Genomic DNA, 19,408 nt, shown 5'->3' with positions numbered 1-19,408 from the left:
CAATCTCCCTGTGATAGCAACAGGATGCCTTTCAGAGTTTATTGCTTTGGCTGGTTTTACTAGAACTGCTTTTCTCAGTTTTTAAACTTTAACACTCTCCTCCCCAATGACCATTAAAAACGGAACCGTCTTCCTGTATTTTTCTTTTCAACAAATTCTGAGGACAAAACTCAGTAAGAATTTAACTATTTGGATGAAATAAAGGTAACAGCCCAAGAAAATATGTAGTCACAGGTGAAAGATTTAATAAAATCTGTGGGAGTAGGGGCATTTGTCAATATGCATTTTGAGATAAGCATTTTTTTTTCTTTTGGTAAGATAATACAGGTGCTTTAATTTTTCACTACAGTGGAGGATGTAATCATATTCTCTCAAAGATAAAAACGATGTGATACTTTGACATTTTTCAAATGAATTAGAGTTTTAGAGTTCTGTCTGAGTTCTAACTCCAGATCAATGCCAACGAAGTGCAGTGATACAGCTATTGTTTTTATAACCCCACAAATAATTAACGTCTATATAATAAAGCATTACATGTACATCCCCCTCTTAATAAGCAAAAGGGGCTACTTGGTGTGAGATCTACTTCCTTCGATAGAGTCTCTCACCTCTTTTTTAAGAGTGAAACATAAACTCTTCCACTTACTGTAAGCAGTGATGTCCATACACACAGGCTGGCTATTTGTATATTGGGGGAGAGAAGGGAAATTCCTCCAAGGGTTGTTTTTTCCCAAACTGAGTATTGACATCGACTTATTTGCAGTTGATAAATTACTATTGACTATATTTTTAGTTCGCGTGCCTTTTTTTCCTTGTCACAAATCACTTCGGTGTTCTCCTTGGAGTCTGGGTGATTCTCAAGTGTCATCAGAAGCGACCCTTGAGTACTTTGGTATGTGCAAATGCAAGAGAGCTCTACGTGATAGAGTATTCAGGGCATGTAGACAGAATGGCTGTGTAATTTTTCAGCTCTTCTAAAGCAGTGCCGGGAATCTTCACAAGAATTTAAATATGTCCGTTTTTAAGCAGGCATAATTTTTATGTGATTTGTCTTCATTTTTGACACTCACCACCTCCGCCCACACAAATACACCCACACCGGATAGATTCTCACAGAAAGGGCTGGAATGAATGGAATGCCACTTAGTTCTTCCAGGAGAGATTGCTCATCCTTGGTCTGGAACCCAGAATGGGGAGAGAGCGGCTCCTTAAGAAAAGAGTGACAGGACGGGAGCCCACACTCAGCGTGCATCCACTGGTCTCACTGAAACGAGTCCTCCAGCCAGGCAGTTGTGCTAAGTCACCGTTATTGTGACTCGGCAAAGACATGACACAAAAAGGAGAAAGCTATAATCTCCCTCCACAGGGTGGGCGTTCAGTGCCTTCTGCTAGTCCTGAATCTGGAGCAGCTGCACAAAAATCAGAGCCCATTTGACTGATTGCTAACACTGCTTTTCATTCAGCCAGCCAGCCAGCCAGCCAGCCAGTCATTCAGATTGGAGAAGGCATGTGGGAGATAATGGGAAAGAAAAATGTAGATCCCTGTTTTTGGGTAGATGAATGATTTAGTAAAAGATGACAACAAAAGCCCAGAAAGATAAGAAGTGTTTGTCCTTGTTAGCTAGAAAAGGTCTTTCTAAGCACAGCATAAAACCAAGAAGTCCTTAAAGAAAAGAGCAATAGATCTGACCACATGAAAGTTTAAAACATCTGACACGATAAGCTAGGATCTGAATAAAGTTAAAGGAAAAGTAAAAGGTGAGGGAAATTCGCAACTTATACAGCAGATCAAAGGTTTGCATTTTTAATAATAGAAGAACAATCAGAGAAGAAACATTAGTAACATTAATATTTAAAATGAAAAATTATCTATATGGATATATATATACATACACAGAGATACACTGTTTTGCATATCAGATTTGAAAAAATTAATCAGACAACATGAATGTCTTGTGTTGGTGAGAATGGGAGACAGAAAATCTTACTTCTGGGAGTGTCAGTCATCACAGTGTTTTTGGAGCCAGATTGAATGGTGCCTGGAGAGGTCCTTCTGTCCAGCAGTTCTACCTGTACCAATAGACAACAGTGTGGCAAGGGTGCGGCAGAGATCTCATGCCAGGCAAGGAATGCAGCCCACCCACAGGTATTGTGCTAGGAGCACCGAGAGTCTGCAAGGCCAGGGTGGGGAGCAGCAGCATCTCCCCACCTCCTGCAGGGTGGTGTGGTTCTACACCATGGAAGTGGGTGGTTGGTGAGCTGTCCAGCCCTGTCCTCTGTGGTCAGGATCCCATGTGGCCATGGGATAGCATGAAACTCGAGTTGAAAACGTGACCCCCAGATATTGTTGGAATCAAGGCAGCCCCTCCCTGCCCCGCTGCCAGGAGAGGGCTTCAGGAAGCTTAGTCATTCCAGGACAGTGGCATTGCCGTGTGGCGGTTTGGTCAGTGTCACCACTGTATAACTTCCCAAAGGGGGCCACACTGAACGCCACATGCCACGAGAGCCCAGGGAAGAGTGTGCCTACCTTCAGAACTCCTTTTACCCTCTAACCCAGACGGTGGTCCACCGCAGTGTTTTATTTGAATTGTCAAACATTCTCTGTTTGCTTGAGATAGTGATTCACTTTGTGTTATGTCAAAGAGAGAAGCCAACAGGCAACCTGGACATTTTGGGAAAGATTAAATACCATCGCCAATCTCTTCCACCACCACCCCTGGCTGTTTCGCTCTCTCTCACCCTCAAGTTCAGGTACATTTCAAGCAGAAAAACAATCCCAGGAGTTTACCATCACAACACCATCAGAAGTCCCCTTAGGAAGATCTAGGTCATTCCTGAGTATTAATATAAAGGAGATGCACACGACCGTGACTCCTGCCATCCACACAGCCGTAGGCAAATAGCATCCCTTGGCCATCTCCTGAGCCAGACCTTTTGGCTAGACCTCAAAGGGTCAAACATTCCAGGCTAGGAAAGGGTGTTTGCTAAACCCATGGGCCAGAAATCCGGTCAGTGTGAAGGAGCGCATAAGCATTTCTGTAATGTACTTGAATGTTTGCAAAGAAACACAGGCCAGATAATATTTCGAAATGTGAAAAAATCATTGGAGATAGGTTATCTTCTCCATTTGAATTAAGTTAACTCATCCCATTGACTTTTTAACTCAGTTCAAATTCTGCTCATTCCTTCTTGTTTTGCTGTGTCCTTGCCCGTCCTGTCTCTCCACTCCCAGGCTGTGTGGTCTGGGGTTTTCTCTAGGAGGTCACATCCTACTCCTGAATAAAATGAAAAGTCAGACTCCCTCTGTATTGCTCTCTCCGCGGCCTGAGTCACTGGAATTGTTTGGGCTGCTGATTACTCCCCACGATTTTGTAGTTTCTTTCCAGGTCTTCTGCAAATGAATAAAAAGGTGCCCCTTGGGGACAAGATTGACCCCAAGCTGGGGTCCACAGCAAAGATATCGCATGCACAACCCATGCCTTTGGCCAGGTGCTCCTGTGCAGTGAGTGTGTAGGCTCCCTGCTTCCTCCTGCACCTGTTGCTCTGCAGTGTTAGGCAGAGGACTAGGTAGGAAGAAGGGTGTGTGTGGTGCTGGAAAGAACAACTTACATTTCTCAGATGCAGCTTCAGGCCAAGTGTGGTCACCGCGGCTGCACTGACTCTTAGGCATGCACTTCACGTTCAGACTTCCCCAACTTAACCACCAGACAATGGCGAGAGAATGCTAAGCATGCAGAAGAAGCCATGCTCCGAGTTCTGAAGTTTGCTGCACAGTCTGATTCTCTGTGGTGATACCGGGCAGTAGCAGCTCGCAGTCATGCCCTGGGCCTTGAGAGAGACAGCTGAGACTGCCTAGCGGGTGGGGTCACGGCACTGTGATATGCAGGGGGTTAGAGGTATTCAATGCATTTTCGGCTTATGGAGGGAGGGTGTATTTGGTAAATACAGCTCCATCCTAAGTTAAGGAGCATCTCTGCTTGTAACAGGACACTTCAGTGGGATTCTTTTGCTCACAGAGTTCTGGCAAAGGCCCAAAGCCTGGGGGCAAAATATTCCAGGATCTTAAAGGGAGGTGTGGGGTCATCCATGCAGATCAGGCTTAGAGACAGCGGTACCTGTCTTGGCATTAGTCCATTGCCACCTCCAAGCAATGGAGATTCAGAGGGGCTCAGTGATGCCAACGCCGAGACTGTGTTTGGAGAGCCTGGTGGTGGGTGGGAGAGGGGACTGTCTGCCACTCTGTCAGAGAAGTTATTGTGCGTCCCCTGGAGTATGAAGAAATGCATACAACATCTGGAGAGAGAGAGTCTTTAGCTGGCTGCCCACGAGCCATGGAGTAGAGAGTTTCATTGGTCGTGAGTTGTATGTCCTGCGCTCAGATAAGGATCCCATAGAAAGGGGCAGACTGGGGATGGACTCTGTCCAAGGGGACTGCCCTGGGGGAGGCTGACCCCTCAGATGGGGGTGGACTGTGAGCAGTCATGAGGCACACATCCAGATGCGTTTCGAGAGCTTCTCACCCACGGGAGATCGTGGAAGGATCTATAAAAATGCTTCAGAAGAGACAGAACTGGCATTGAAATTCTGTGCCTGGGAAGGGTGTCCACGCCAAATGTCGATCAGACAAGGCCTTCCTGCCCCACAGCTTTCCTCACTACCAGGCCTTAAGCACAGAAGGGCCGAGACAGGACCAGTCAGAGTAGCTGGTGGGTGAGGTGAAGCAGCAAGAAAGGAAAAATCGCTTCTCCTTCCACCTCCCTCACTGGTAATCCCTGCGTATGGAGTAGGCTGGAAGAGATGAGAAACAAAAAATTAAGTCAGTCTTGGGGTTTTAATAACATACAGAGCAGGCCAGCACCGCAGCTCACTTGGCTAATCCTCTGCCTGCGGTGCTGGCACCCCAGGTTCTCGTCCCGGTTGGGGCGCCGGATTCTGTCCCGGTTGCCCCTCTTCCAGGCCAGCTCTCTGCTATGGTCCGGGAAGGCAGTGGAGGATGGCCCAAGTGCTTGGGCCCTGCACCTGCATGGGAGACCAGGAGGAAGCACCTGGCTTCTGGCTTCAGATCAGCACGGTGCACCGGCTACAACGCACCGGCCGCAGCGGCCATTGGGGGGTGAACCAATGGAAAAGGAAGACCTTTCTCTCTGTCTCTCTCTCTCACTGTCCACTATGCCTGTCAAAAAAAATTTTTTTTAATTAAAAAAAAAAAAAACATACAGAGCGCCAAACACGACCAGTGGATTTTGTTATTGTTATCATCTGAGAGTAACTGAACAAAAGCCTACACGAAGTCCTGGAGATTTTGTGCAGGAGCAGCAGGTGCACATTGAGAGGACTGGTTTCATGGCATGTGATGGGAAAAAACACTGCTGCTTTCTGTCTTTACTTTTTCAAGCTTCAGCTGAGCTGCTGAGTCAGTTCTGTACTGAACGCTCATGCAAATCACCTGTCTTGCAGAGATATGTGTATGTTTTGGATCCAGTCCCCTCTCACCTCTCAAGGATGTGGTATTAGTCAGCTTTTTCATCACTTGAATAAAATATCTGGAAGAAGCTACTTAGGAAAGAATATGATCCTGGCTGGCTCACAGTTTTGGAGATTCACAGGACAAGATCTGCCAGTCCCATTAGCCTGACATCTGGTAGAGGATGGCAATCGTGGGTCACCTGCAGAGGGACGGTCACATGGTGAACCAGAAGGCAGAGAGGGTCAGAGAGCCTGCACATCCTCACAGCTAAGTGTCTTTCTCTGTATGGCCACAAGGATTTGCTCATGGACCTCGACCCTAGCAACCTAATCCAGTCTCATTACTTTCCAAGGCCTCACCTTCAAACACCACAACTCAACTAAGTTTGATCCTTAATCCATTAACATAAACTTTGGGTATCAAGACTTTAACACATGGGCCCTTGGGGAACACCCAGATTATTCCCCAAACTACAGTGGATGTCGATCCTGCAGTCATCTCCTCATGCATTGATCATTGTCCTGTGCCTCTCTCCTGGATCTTTCTTATCAGTGTCTAAAGATGTCACCTAACCACCCCCCCACCCCACCCTGCCAAATACAATCCAATGCCCCCTTCAGTTACTGTCCTGTTTCCCTTCATTGAAAAATTCCTGAAAGAAATCTAAGTCATCTAACTTCTTGGTCTATGTTTATTTATCTCATTCCCTCTTCAGCTCACTCCAGGGGAGTTTCATTTCCACCACCCCACTGGATAGACACTTAGCATCAACAGCTGTCTACCCACTTACACAGTTTCTCAGCTGCACTCCACCTGGTTGGCCTGTTCCTCCTTCCTGCTGTGTGTTCTTCTCCAGGTTTCTGCGTTACACCTCCATCTGGACTCCTTCTACGCCAATGACCACTTCCCCTTCTGCCAGCTCTTCCTCCCTCAGCAGACCCCGTCTTTGGCTTCTCATCTCGGTCAACATTCTCTCTTTGTAGAAGATTTTATCCAATTCGTGGACTCCACTGGGTGATGCAGATGTCAAACCTTTCCCTGCCTGTAGTGCTGGCCAGCGTCAGCCTAAAAGAATAAGATGAAAGCCCTCGCTATTGAGTAAAGCAGATTTTGATTAGACACAACAAAAATAAAGAAGAAAAAGACAGGGGTTTGTGTATACATTTGTGTGCTCATTAAGGAAAACATTCTTTTGGAAGCAATGGAAAATCCAGCCCTGATTATCATAAGCAAAAAGGAAATGTGTTGGCTGGTACATATTGCAAAGTTGAAAGGAGCTTCAGGTGTGGCCTGAGGGCTTAGCCCAGCTCCTTAGGATCCCTCTCTGTTCTCTATCCCCTGAGCTGGCTCCACTTTCAGCTCTGCCGGTGGAATCTTCATCTATATAATATACAGTCATTTGCGAGAAGGAGTTGGCTCGCATGCTGATGGAGGCTGACAGCTGCTGAGATTTGCGGGGGGAGCACAATCCGGAGACCCCAGAGAGCGGATGGTGTTGTTCCAGTCTGAAGGATCCAGGCAGAGTTGAGATTCCAACTCGCAGGAAGGCAGACAGGAAGATGTTACGGGGGGAGGGTCAGCCTTCTGATTCTAGGCAGGCGTTCAGCTGAGGAATGGGCCCACCCACCTTGGGGAGGACAGCCCGCGTTACTCACTCTACCAGTTTAAATGTTCCTCACATCCAAAACTATTGTCATCAAAACGCCCAGAATCTCATTTGGCCATGGGTGTCCCGTGGTCCAGTCACACTGATAGGGGGAATTAATCGCTATAGGATCCCTGCACTTCACTGGCCCCGGAGCCCTTTCTCCGGCTGAAGTCCACTCACAGAGCCTCAGCGTACAGGCTGTGCCTGCCAGGGGGTTGGTCTCTCCGTAGGGAAACTGCAGGGCGATTGTCAGGAAGAAGGAGGAGAAGCCAAGGGCCATGAGACAGGTGTCAGTACAAGCAGTCCCTGAATGTGCTGGAACACGAGAGTGAGGATGCAGCCAGAGCAACCCTGAGTGACGGCTACACCCCAGGCACCGGCCTAAGCACCTCCTGTCACCCCAGAGCTGATGAAGTCAATGGAAAGCTCACTTGCTCCCTTTTCTCTTCCCCTGTAGGTTTACAAGGAACAACGAGGTTTCCTCTCTTCATCCCTTACTCTCAGCCACAGTGAGAAAAACCGGAATTAGGTTTCCTATGAGAAAAATTGTCCTGGCACCCAGGGGGCTAAACAGTTTTTAAAACATGGTATTTCTGACCAAGAGAGCAAATTCACCAGCAGGTTGTAGTGACTTTGGAGATAGCCCTAAGATCATCGTCTACCTCCCTCTGTCCTCTAAACTTAATTCCTGATTTATGTAGCCAAGGATAAAAAACAAAATACAGTACTGTGGGGTAGAAGAGTCTGTATAAGTCTGATGTGACTTACTCCTTAAATATTTGTAAAGATTCATTGTTGAGGCCTTCGTAAAAAGATTTTTAATTTCTTTCAGTGTCTTTGGTGAATATAGAATTGCTCAATTTCTTTTTTTTTTTTTTCAAGATTTATTTATTTATTTGAAAGTCAGAGTTACACAGAGAGAGGAGAGGCATCTTCTACTGCTTTCCCAAGCCATAGCAGAGAGCTAGCTTGGAAGTGGAACTGGCACCAACATGGGATGCCGGCACTGTTACTTAATTTCATAGATGTGCAACAATTAATATATAGACTCAATTTCTTTCAATGGATTGTTCTATTGGAATTTTCTATTTATTTTTGTGTCCACTTTAGTAACTTACTTTAAGATCTTACCCATTTCATCAGAGTTTTAAAAACTAAAATGACATAGTGTCCTTCATCACAACCTCTTCTCTATTAAGTATCAGTGGTGCTGGCCCCTATTTCATTCCAGATGTTGATAATGTATGTTTTCCTTTTCTTTTTCTTGATTAGTTCTATGATGGGCTCATTGGTTGCATTAACATTTTCAAGGAACCAACTTTTTTGGTTTTATTTGCCCTCTTGTATGCTTCTTATCTTTTCATTTTACTGATTAATATTTACTTGCTTGGGGTAGATATTGTGACACACTCTGGAAGGCTCCACATTGCAGACCTGAATGGAGTTCTTGGCTCCCGGCTTAGGCCTAGCCCAGCCTTGGCTGTTGTGGGTGTATGGAAAGTGAACCAATGAATAAAAGATCTTTCCCTTTCCTTTTCCCTCTCTTCTCTCTCACCCCCTCCCTCTCCCTCTCTTTCTCTGCCTTTCAAATAAAATGAAAATAAATGAAGTTACAATTAAAAACAAGCTTTCTCCCTTATGTTTCCTTTGAATTTAATTTTTTCTGACTTGGGTTTGTTGTTTTTCAGTGTTTCTTTTCTCCTCTCCATTTGTGTTTGGTAGAGCTGTGAGTTTCCTTTTAGGCATCATTGTTTAATAAACCTTTTCATTATCATTCAGTTCGCAATATTTTCTGATTTTATTTATTTTTTGATCCTTCATTATTTAGAATCATGTTTCATCATTTCAAATAGTTGGAGAATTTTCTAATGATCAGTTTCTGATTGATTTATGCTTTAATTCAGCTGTAGTCACAGAATATATTCCATATGATTTGAATTCCCTGAAGAGAATTTAAGACTTCCTGTAAGACCAACATGGACTATATTCTGGTAATGCCTACTATTAATATGATGATATCGACTCTTTCTTGGTTAGTGTCTGTGACAAATCTTTTACCATTCCTTCATTCTCATTTCTTCTGCCAACCTGTATAGTGATAATTGCTAACAACATAATAGATTTTAAAAACTTATTTAGTCTAATAATCTTGAGCATTATTTCATTGTTTGGCTCATTTATATTAAATGGAATCACCAATATAGGTTGGGGTTAAGTTCGCCGTCTTACTATCTTTTAGAATTTATTATTCTGTTCTTTGTTCATTTATTCTCCCATTGTAGACTTCTTTAGTGACTCAGTGGTTAGTTATACATTATTGTATTATTTGTTTAGGATTTCTCTGGAGATTGTAATATGCATTCTTGGCTGACATAGTCCATCTCTTTTGTTATTGTTGCCTCATATTTCATTTATGTGTAGTTCCCACAAGACATGATTAATATTGTTACATGAAATGGGGAGTAGTATTTCATACTTACGCACACAGTTAATTTCCTTTACTCTTCATTCCTTTTCTCACTTCCATGCCTTATTATGGTCATTTTCTTTTGGTTTTAAGTTTTTCCTCTAATTGTTTTGGTAATGAATGTGTTGGTGAAAAGTTCTTATTTTCCTGAAGTTGTCATTATTTTTCCCACGTCTTTGGTGATATCTTAAGTAAGTACAGAATTCCAGGTCTGCATTTTTGAGACCGTGTAACTCCATTATCTCCTGGCTTCTGCAGTTGATGTTGAAAAGTTAGTCACTAGTTTCATTGTTGCTTCTCTGAAGTTAATAACGTCTTTCCTCAGAATGCTTTTAAGACTTTTAATGTTTTTTTCTTAATCCTTGATTATTAGAAATTTGAAAGAAACAGGTCTAAGTACTGTCTCTTTTTATTTATCCAACATAGGATTTTCTGTACTTCTTGAATCTGAGAAAAATTATTTCTTGAAGTAATATTTCTGCTCCTACTCCTTTATCTTCCTCTTCTGGGATTCCCGTCAAATGCAGTAGACATTTCAATGTTGTTCCATATAGCTCTCACACTCAGTTGTGGCTTCAGACGTTTTTTCCATCTGTGCTTGGATTTGTACATTTTCCTGTTGTCCTGTCCTAGAGCCCAGTCGTCTTCTCGGTCCAGTCTGCTGTTTTACGTATCTGATGTGTTCTTAACTTCAGATATCAGTGTTTGTCAGAGAATGCCCACTTGATTGTTTCCAACATAGATTTCAAGTTTCTTTGCTCTTCTCTAACTTTTCATCTACTTTTCTCCTCTTTTCTTCTATTTCGTGTGATATTTTTAACTGCCACCTTTAAAGACCTTGTCTTTAAAGCTTCCATGTCTGCCTTAACCATGGGCCTGCTGCTATTCATCTTTTCTCTCTCCTATGGGTATCAGCCACATCTTCCTGCTCCTCCGCACGCCCACCTGTGCGACTTCTCTTCCTCTTATATGCCAGACATTGTATACGAAGGCACTGCAGAGGCTCCATGCGGTGCCTTGTACGAGGGAGGGTTTCCACACTCCTCTTTGGAGAGGCAGACAACAGTGAAGAGTTTCATCTCTGAGCTCTCAAGTGGCAGCTTTGGTCAGGCTCCGTCCACTTCTGGTTTTTCTCTGTTCCTCAAACACAGCTCTTCTGGGATTTTGATTCAAGCTTGCAGGAGCTGTGTCCTCTCAGTTCTGAAAGACCATGGGGAATTTAGTGCTGAACTTCGGAGGTTTCGAACCTGGTCCCTTAGCTTCACCAGTCTTGCCACCACTGCAACTTCAAAACCCATGTGTTAGAGTGGCAGGATTTCTTTCTCTCATTAGAAGTTTTCTACTTAGCACCATGAAACTAGGAAAGATTCTCTTATGCCTTTGGAAGCCTTCAGCGGACTGTCCCATCCTGTCTGCAATAGTCCATGGACACAGAGTGGTCCCACGGGGAAAACCGGCATGCTTAGTATTTCTCAAGTTTCTAGTTTCTCTCCCCACGTGCCTGCAAAAACCCTCTCTGGTTTCTTTTTCCCCAAGCAAAGTCCTTCTTCACGAACCAAGTCTAATTCTTAGTCCGTGCCCAGAATTGTAAAATGTCCCCAAGGAAGAAAACAACTGGTCATTTATGCAGCCTGCGTTGCTTCCTCAATTTTCTGAGAGCCACAGACATGTGACTTCTGTGATTTGTCTGGCTCTCCCTAATTGCCACAGTGGGAATCCCAGTATTCTAGTCTGCCAAGACTTACTCACTACGTTTTATTCAGGATTTTATCCCGATCCTTGTATTTTAAGGGTTAACATGATTATACCTTGAAAGACTGCAAAGGCCAGTGGACTGCCTCCAGCACTTGGATTCCAGGACTTCAATTACCTGAGTGGTCCAGATGTGGGCCCTCGATTGCGGAACCCCTGAGCAAGTAAGGAGCCTAATCTTGGGAGCTACAGCCAGAGCTGATGTAGGAAAGAAAGCTGCCAGAATGAATGGCAGTTTTGACAGCACCAAACGCGATTGTGGTGACAACCGCCATTAGTAGCAGGCAAAACTGACAAGTATCCGGACCCTATCCCTACCCCCTTTTACCTGGCTGTAAATTCTCATATGATCCAAAGGCAGGAAAGAAGTCCTGCCTTTTTGTGGGTGGTGTCTACAAAAAAAATGATTTGGAAATTTGATTTGGAAAATTAAGTAAATTTGTACTGTTTGTTTCACATATAGAGAAACAAAATTTTTAAAAGATTTATTTATTTGAAAGTCTGAGTTAGAGAGAGGGAGAGAGAGATCTTCCACTTGCTGGTTCACTCCCCAAATGGCCGCAATGACTGGAGTTGGGCCAGGCTGAACCCAGGAGCTGGAATTCCATCCAGATCTCCCATGCTGGTGGCAGGGGCACAGGTACTTAGATCATCCTCTGCTGCTTTCCCAGGTACATTAGCAGGGAGCTGGATCAGAAGTGGAGCAGCCAGAGCTTGAACTGCTGTTTACACGGGATTCCAGTGTTGCAGGGGGCAGCTTAACCCACTATGCCACAACACTGGCCCCAAGAAACACATTTACTAAGCTGCTGTTCTGAGTGGTATGAACAGGAAATTGGCTACAAAATTGATCAGAGCTGTAACACTCTAAATATGAAATTTCATTAATATATTCACACATTTAGTTTGCTTATATTGTCTTTTTTCATATGCATATGTATATATATATGTAATCTAACATGTATGTGTGTATCATGCTTGTTACGCTACACTTGCTGTGGTTTGGATATGGTTTGAGTGTATCCCCAGTGTGCTGGTGCTGGGAGGTGTGTGACTTTTAAGAGATGGAGCCTAGATACATAACCTAGAAGCAGATGAAAGGTATCTCGGGAATTCTGGCTTTCATGGAACTAGATCAGCACCAAGAATGCAAGTTGTTATAAACTGAGTTCAGGGGACTCAGCTCACCCTCTCTTGCTCCCTGTCTTCCCGTGTGATCTGTCCCTCCTGCACTCACTCCAAGCAGGAAGCCATCCGCCATGGTGTGATGTAGCCAGAGGATCCTCATCAAAAGAGCAGGCAGTGATGCCATGCTTCTGAATCTCCAGAACTGGGCGCTAAATAAGCCTCTCTTTTGTAGGAAGTCCCCAGCTTTAGGTGTTGAGTTACAGCAAGAGAGAACAGATTAGGACAATCTTCCCTATTCAGTCACTGCTAATATAATACAGAGAGATGTTTTATTAAATTATGCTTTTTAAATTATATATCGGTATCCTTTTTCAAGAACAGTGTTTGCATTTTAAGTCAGCACCACACCATTTATACCATATGTGTGCTAGTTTTTAGTTCTTTGTTTGGCTTCATGTTTTACTCAGCTGAAGGGCTGAAGGGTATCTTCAATTACTTCTTCTAGAAGATATGTTGGTATTTGCTAAGTACTTGACTGCCTAACCATGTCCCCTGGTGTCTTTCATGACTGAACAATAACCTTGAAATCTGCAAGTTACAAATTTGCCTTCCAAACTCTAGAGCAGTGAGGGTGGTTCTCCATGTTGACCTCACATTTGACACTCAGGGAACTTTAAAAAATACAGACGTCTCATCCCACCTCCAGCAATTTTGATTCAAGAGGTCTGAGACATGGACTGAGTGTCAGAATTAAAAACAAAGTGAACAACACCACCAGTAAATTATTAAGGCCCTATTCTGGGTCAATTAAGTCAGAATTTCTGGGTGTGAGTTCTGGGTGTGAGGCTTAGGCATCAGCACACTCTTTCTGTTTTATGTGAAAAATTTTGAAGTTTGCCATGCATACTCTCAATTTCCTATAGTCTTGTTCTTGTCCTTTTTTTTTTTTTTGCCATGAATGTGGATTAAAATTTTGCTCTTACATTTTTAGATTCCTTTTCTGATTTTTTTGCAATCCTTTCTTTACTGTTGTCTCCTCTCGTATCCTGTAGTCTCTTCACGCCAGCTGCTCTCTTCCTAGAGCTTTCCCCATTTTCATGACGGGCGACAAGTCATGTAATGTGGTGGAATGAGAAGACGATGCCAAAATGGCCACTGGCAAGTGAGCATCAGTTACTCAGGAATGGCTTGGAAACCCACCTGGCAACGGAGCCTGTCTGGTAACAGGCTGTGATTGGATGGCTTTGGATACTGCCTGGCAACAGGCTGTGATTGGTTAGGGCATAAACCGTCCATTGACCGGATTGGCTGCCTTGGCTATTTAAGCTGCTATACCAACTGAAGTAAACGAGTCTGTGGGCTGCTCACCTCTGGCCTGCTTTCACCCAACTCCTGGGGTCTGTGTGGTGACTCTGTGCCTCTTTCCCCCACCACACTCCTCCTCTTAGAATAAATCCATAGCAACAATGTAATATTTCATAAGAGTTTCCTGATCTTTTCTGGGTGTTTTGCATTTGGAAGCTTGCTTTTCTTTGGCATCTCCAGAAGGATGCCCTCCCTTCCTTTTTTCCACGCTGCATTGGCCAGACCCTGGCTTTTCTTGCTGTGGTGCTCAGGGTTGCACACACTTTGTTCTTCCTTCTCACCTCAGATAAGGCAAAACCAATCCCGGTGATTCTGCCTGCAGGCCACGTGGCTGAGCGCTCACTGCCTTCCCCATCCTCCCTTCTATAATGCTGCTGTCAGCATCCCCAGCTCCCAGCCCCATCCCAGAAGCCAAGGAGGCCTCTTCTTCACACTCTGCTTGGCGTGGATCTCATTGTGCTCAATGAACAAAGGCTTTTCCCAGCACCTACTCTCACCATGGCAATTTTCTCCATTATCCACACACACAGTGTTGGTTGGTTGGTTGGTTGGTGGGGGGGAGCTCTCTCAGGAAACAACTCACTAAAGTCAGGACACACCTCCCACCTTACTCCTGGCCCGGTTATTTTCACATCTGCTAGATGGCAGCATGGGCTGGGAACAAGTGCACCCCAGAGAGGAACACCCGGGCGATGGTTGTGTCACCTCTTAGTGGGCACCTGGCTGGCTGGGAGTCGGCTGTCTACCAAGGGGCAGACTTGAATGTCAGGCTGCCCTTAGTTGGTAGTTGAGATGGGCTTTTCTCAGTTCACCTACATATGGCTTAACGATTAGGAAAATCTGCAAAACCCAAGCTGATGCCAGGACGTATACAGGAGGGAACCACCGTTTCAGTCAGTGGCTCTAATCAGCTGTGGGAGGGACTGGGGCCTTTTCCAGTGGAAATCCAGGCTGAATTTGGGCAGGGAAATTCCATGGGGGGGGGTGGCTAACAAATGGAAGCCCAGAAAGCAAGGGAACAGGTGCTACGGTGTCCCTGCGATGCTGTTCCCTGGGATAGTGACCCTGGGAGGGGAGCAGAGGGGACAGATGTGAGACGCTCTTCCCAGACAGCAGTGACAGGACTGGGACCCTGAGTGGGGGGAGCAGGAAGAAGAGGAAGAGTGGCCACAGCAGGGAGGACTCCACAGTCATGACTGTTCCTAGGTCACATTAAGGACGCGCCCACTGGTCCTTTCAGAATCAGCATATTAAGGTTAGAAGACCACCAGCTTCATCCGCTTTCTAATACAGTTACAGGACACCTGCTACATCTCGGGCCTTTTGCTAGAACCTGGGGACAGGTGGCTTAAAAGAACACATCTGTTGCCCTCACAAAGCCTTTAGCCTTAGAGGTGAGACAGCTTCAATGAAGCAGTCTCCCCGGTGAAAGAAAGAAACCCCCTCCCCTGGAAAGACATGAGGCAAAGGAAGCCAAGGCAGGAGGGCTGAGTCTCTATTTGAAATGTGACCAAAGCCACCTCTTGCTGTGAATCCAGGCCATTTCTTCCAGTGAGGAAATCACCGCCCAGACATCCACTCTGAGAGTGAGTGTCTCCACCCGTTTTTGGGCACTTTGTTTAACCCCAGGGTTTTTGAGAAGCTTCTGCTGTTTCTAACAAGTTGGCCCTCATCTGTGCTCACAAACGTGATTCCCCAGCCCCACCCCATGTGTTTTGCTGCTGCTCTTGTCCATTTCATAGCTCCCAGCAAGTGCCATCCTAAGCTACATTAAGCCAAAGTAGGGAAAAAAAGATCCCAAACCCCATGAGAAAAAGACAGCCCAGTCCTCCCGGGCAGCTGAGGGCTCCACTGAACAACTGTGGGCTGGGGGCCTCCATTTGTGGATGGAGGCTGTGCACGCTAAGTCGCCGGTTCCTTTGTGCTCCCTGAGCCTGGCATGTCTCCTAGTCTGGGCCTTTCTGTGACGTCAGACCCAGGCTGTGCCCTGGGTGGGGATGTCTGAACCCCAGAACCCCCCTCTTGCTCTCATCCTCCTATCTCTCAACCCCTTTTCTCTCCTTCTGTTTCTCCCTTTCTCCTCTGCAGGTGCCCCCCCTCCCCCACCCCGGCCTGCAGGCTCTGCTCTCTCTTTGCCTCTTCACACTGTGGCTTCTGCTCTCGCCTGGCCCCTGCCTCTTCTCTTGCTGACATTTTCTCCCCCTTTCTTTTTTTCGCTCTCACTCTTCCCCTCTCCCTCTTCCTGTAATTCGCAAACTGGCCTCCTCACCTTCCTAGCTAGTTTCAGCTCACACCTGCCCAGAGCTATCCTCTCTGTATTTGTAAGCATGGGGCTCTTTGCGTTGCTAATAACAGAAGGCAGCTCTGACTGATTGCAGAAAAGAAGGGGGAATTTTCCGGAAGGCCTTGGAGACAGCTGGCAGGATCAAAAGGTTTGAATAAGCATGGGCAGAATGGCTCTGGGGACACCACCACCACCCCCCCACCCCACCCCACCCCGCTACCACTGCTTCTGCACAATCCCAGTGGTTCCGAATCGCTTCCTTCCCTCTTCCTGATGGCAGAGAGAACGTGGCCAAATCACATCTGACCCTAGATCCTGTCACCGTGGACAGAGAGGAACAGGGTTGCATTGCACAGAGGTGACCGTCTTGCTCTGCCCGCATCTACTGCACTGTTCCCAGTGCTCAAACACTAGGCAGCATCCCAAATGCTGTGCCTGGAAGTGCAAACCCAGTCTTGCTTTTCTAGGTGTTTGTACAGCAGCTCTTTGAGGAGGAACCACAGGAATGGCTGCGGTTTCTGTGTCCCCTCTAATCACCACCGCTCTTCGGTGAAATGCACTCAGTCCAAGACCACAGCCCCTGGCCTGGCTGTGGTCACCGGTGCCCCCCCTCCCCCACCAGCATCTTCACCCTACACTGCACATCGACCCAGCAATCACGCAAACCCGAGGATGTGAGCAAAAAAGGAACCCAGCAATGAGGAAAACCAGAATCCTCAGGGGATAATTACTCAGACTCCACAACGCTTTGTCATACGGAACTGGGCTGTGATCACAGCGGCTCGAACACACACTCAGACATCTCCAATGCCTCACCGCTTGCTTGTTTCTCCATTTCAAACATCTCCCGGGTACCAATTCTGTGTTGGTTTCTGCGCACTGGGGGTGGGGCGGGGAGTGGGGCGGCTGGTCACTGCCACAGTGAGTCACTGGCCTTGACTCTTTTGACCCAGCGGGATGATCAGCCCCAAACGTGAAGACGTGGAGCACCTCGTAGAATGGGATGACATGCGCGAGACACATGACTGACGACGGTTTTACTCGCTCCAAAGGAGAAGTGGGAAGTCCAGGGAGTCTCCCTGGGGAACTGATGCTTGCTCTGAGATCAGAGGGCCCAGACTGAGGCTGGCAGGCTGCCTGTGGGGCCCGATGCCCGAGGGAGCCCCGGGAATTTGAGGAACTGGGAGCTTGGGTTGCAGCTGGAGGGTAGAGCTGGAGGAGCAGGGTGGGGGCCGAGGGCACGGCAGGGAGGGCCGGCCCTTGTGAGCTGGGTGTGAGTTGGGCTGAGAAACCACGGAGGTGGGTGAAGCAGTGGAACTCGGGTTTTAGAATGCTCCTCCTGGCTGCATGCAGAGTCGGCGCTGGAAGAAGTGAGGGAGGATATGGGCCAAGCAGGAGGCCCCTGGAGCCGGCTCTGGCAACGCTTTTGGGAAACGTCCACGTCTCCATGGAACTGGCAGAAAGTCAACGCTGGCTGGTCATTTTATGCTTACTTTCATTTTGAACCTGCCAGTCAGCATAGCTCAGAAGTTGCAGGAATAGAATAGCGTCAAGACAGAAATGTGCAACAACTAGGATTTGCCCCAAATGATGAAACAATGATGTCAAATATGCATCAACCATAACTCCCAGACTTCCGGCTTGAGCAATTGGGTGAATGCTGGTGTGAGGTCTTTATTTCTCTTGGAGAGCAGGTTCTCCAAGGAGAAGGGGCCCACTCAGCTGTGCCCTTTCTTTAGTTGGCCCAGTGCCTAATTCAGCTTCTCATCACCCACCATATTGGATAGAGTATATTTTTTCATGCTTGTATTTTTTTTTGCTAAAGACCTAGAAATATTATTTTGGGGGGATAGCAGGAAATACCACATTTAGGTTCTTAATTCATGATGAAAGATATCCTCTCTGGCAGCGTATGACCCACCCTAACACAAGCTTGTGAAAAACATACTAAGAGGTATTCACGGTAGCATCATAAACATCCAGGGTCATGTAAGACAACGGGAGGGAAAGAAGGAGGCAGCCTGAGCCTCCATTGCTGGAGGGAGGGGTGGAAACTGGAAGATGCAGGAGTTGGAAGGAGCCAACCGGATAGCAGCAGGGGCAGGTGTATTAGCGTAGAGTTGCCCCCAATACACAGACACTTGAGTGGGGAAGACGCTGTTTCCAACTCACAATAAAACGTATTCTTCCTCTGAGACTTTATTCCTTCCTTCTTCCCTCCCTCCTTCCCTTCCCTCACTCATTTCCTGGGTTTTGAGTTCCAGGCACCTTGGTAGGCTCAGAGAATTCTGCAAAGAACTACAGAGATGGGGTTTCTTTCCCCCACGGAGCAAGAGGAGACAGCGACAGATAATCACACACCTGTTTATCTGGTTCTACACCGTGAGACACTCCTCGAGGAAAATTACAAATTGCTAGATTACGGTAGATTACCAATGACTAGATTACGGTAGATTACCAATGACTAGATTAAGGGTGGGCCTCTTAGAGGAAGTGGCAATCAAGCTGAGACCTAAAGAATGGGTTTCCCAGGAGAAGCTGGGAGAAGCATCTGTGAGGCAGCAGAAACGGCAGGCACGACAGACTCCAGGAGGAAGAGAAACTGGAAGGAGGCTGCTGGAGGGGCACAAGGTAGTGTGGAGAGACATGCAGAGCCCAGCACTACTGGCCCTCTAGGTCTTATTCCTGATATCTTTTAAATTATTTATTTACTCAGTATTTGTTTGAAAGGTGCAAGCACACACACACATGCACACACACAGAATGGGGGGGGGGGCTTCCATCCTCTGGCCCACTCTGCAAATCCTGCAACATCCAGGGTTTGGCCAGACCAAAGCCAAGAAGAGCCAGGAACTTCATCTGGGTCTCCCGTGTAGGTGGCAGGGACCAAATTCCCAAGGTGCTCATTAGCGGGAACCTGGAATCCTAAATCAATCTGAATCTCAAACCCAAGCACTCGGACATGGGATGCAGACACCCCAAGAGGCATCTTAACCACTGAGCAAAACACCTGTCTTATCTCTACTGTCAGAAATTAACCCAAAGAGGGTGGATATCTGTTGAAGAGTTTCACGCTAGACTTGATGAATATTAAAAGAACATGTCTTTGCTCTAAGTAGAAAGGTCAGAATAGGGACAAGAACGGGCGTGGAAAGAACCATTAGGAAGCTTTTCAGTTCAGATGAGAAGTGGCTCAGACCAAGGGGATGGTATTCGAGATGACGAGAAGTTGAATGGATTTGAAAGCTGGTCTACCGGAAGGCAATTCAGCACTTGGTGTTGTATCAGACGTGAAAA

The 19,408-nt window shown here is 46.3% G+C and overlaps 1 long non-coding RNA gene across 1 annotated transcript in view; it reads right to left on the bottom strand.

Moving 5' to 3' along the window:
• Nucleotides 1–1,888: 1,888 nt before the first annotated feature.
• The window catches only part of LOC133749440 (uncharacterized), a 30,508-nt gene continuing 12,988 nt past the window's right edge, over nucleotides 1,889–19,408 (bottom strand). The window contains exons 2-3 of the long non-coding RNA XR_009864584.1: nucleotides 6,258–6,532; nucleotides 1,889–4,788 (exon numbers count right to left, since the gene is read on the bottom strand). This is a non-coding gene — a long non-coding RNA (uncharacterized LOC133749440). The remainder of the gene's footprint in view (nucleotides 4,789–6,257; nucleotides 6,533–19,408) is intronic.

This window comes from Lepus europaeus, chromosome 20 (genome assembly GCF_033115175.1).
Source record: "Lepus europaeus isolate LE1 chromosome 20, mLepTim1.pri, whole genome shotgun sequence".
Classification (NCBI taxonomy): Eukaryota; Metazoa; Chordata; class Mammalia; order Lagomorpha; family Leporidae; genus Lepus; species Lepus europaeus.
Note: the sequence above shows the minus strand (reverse complement) of the source record. Positions and strands in the feature narration are given on the sequence as shown.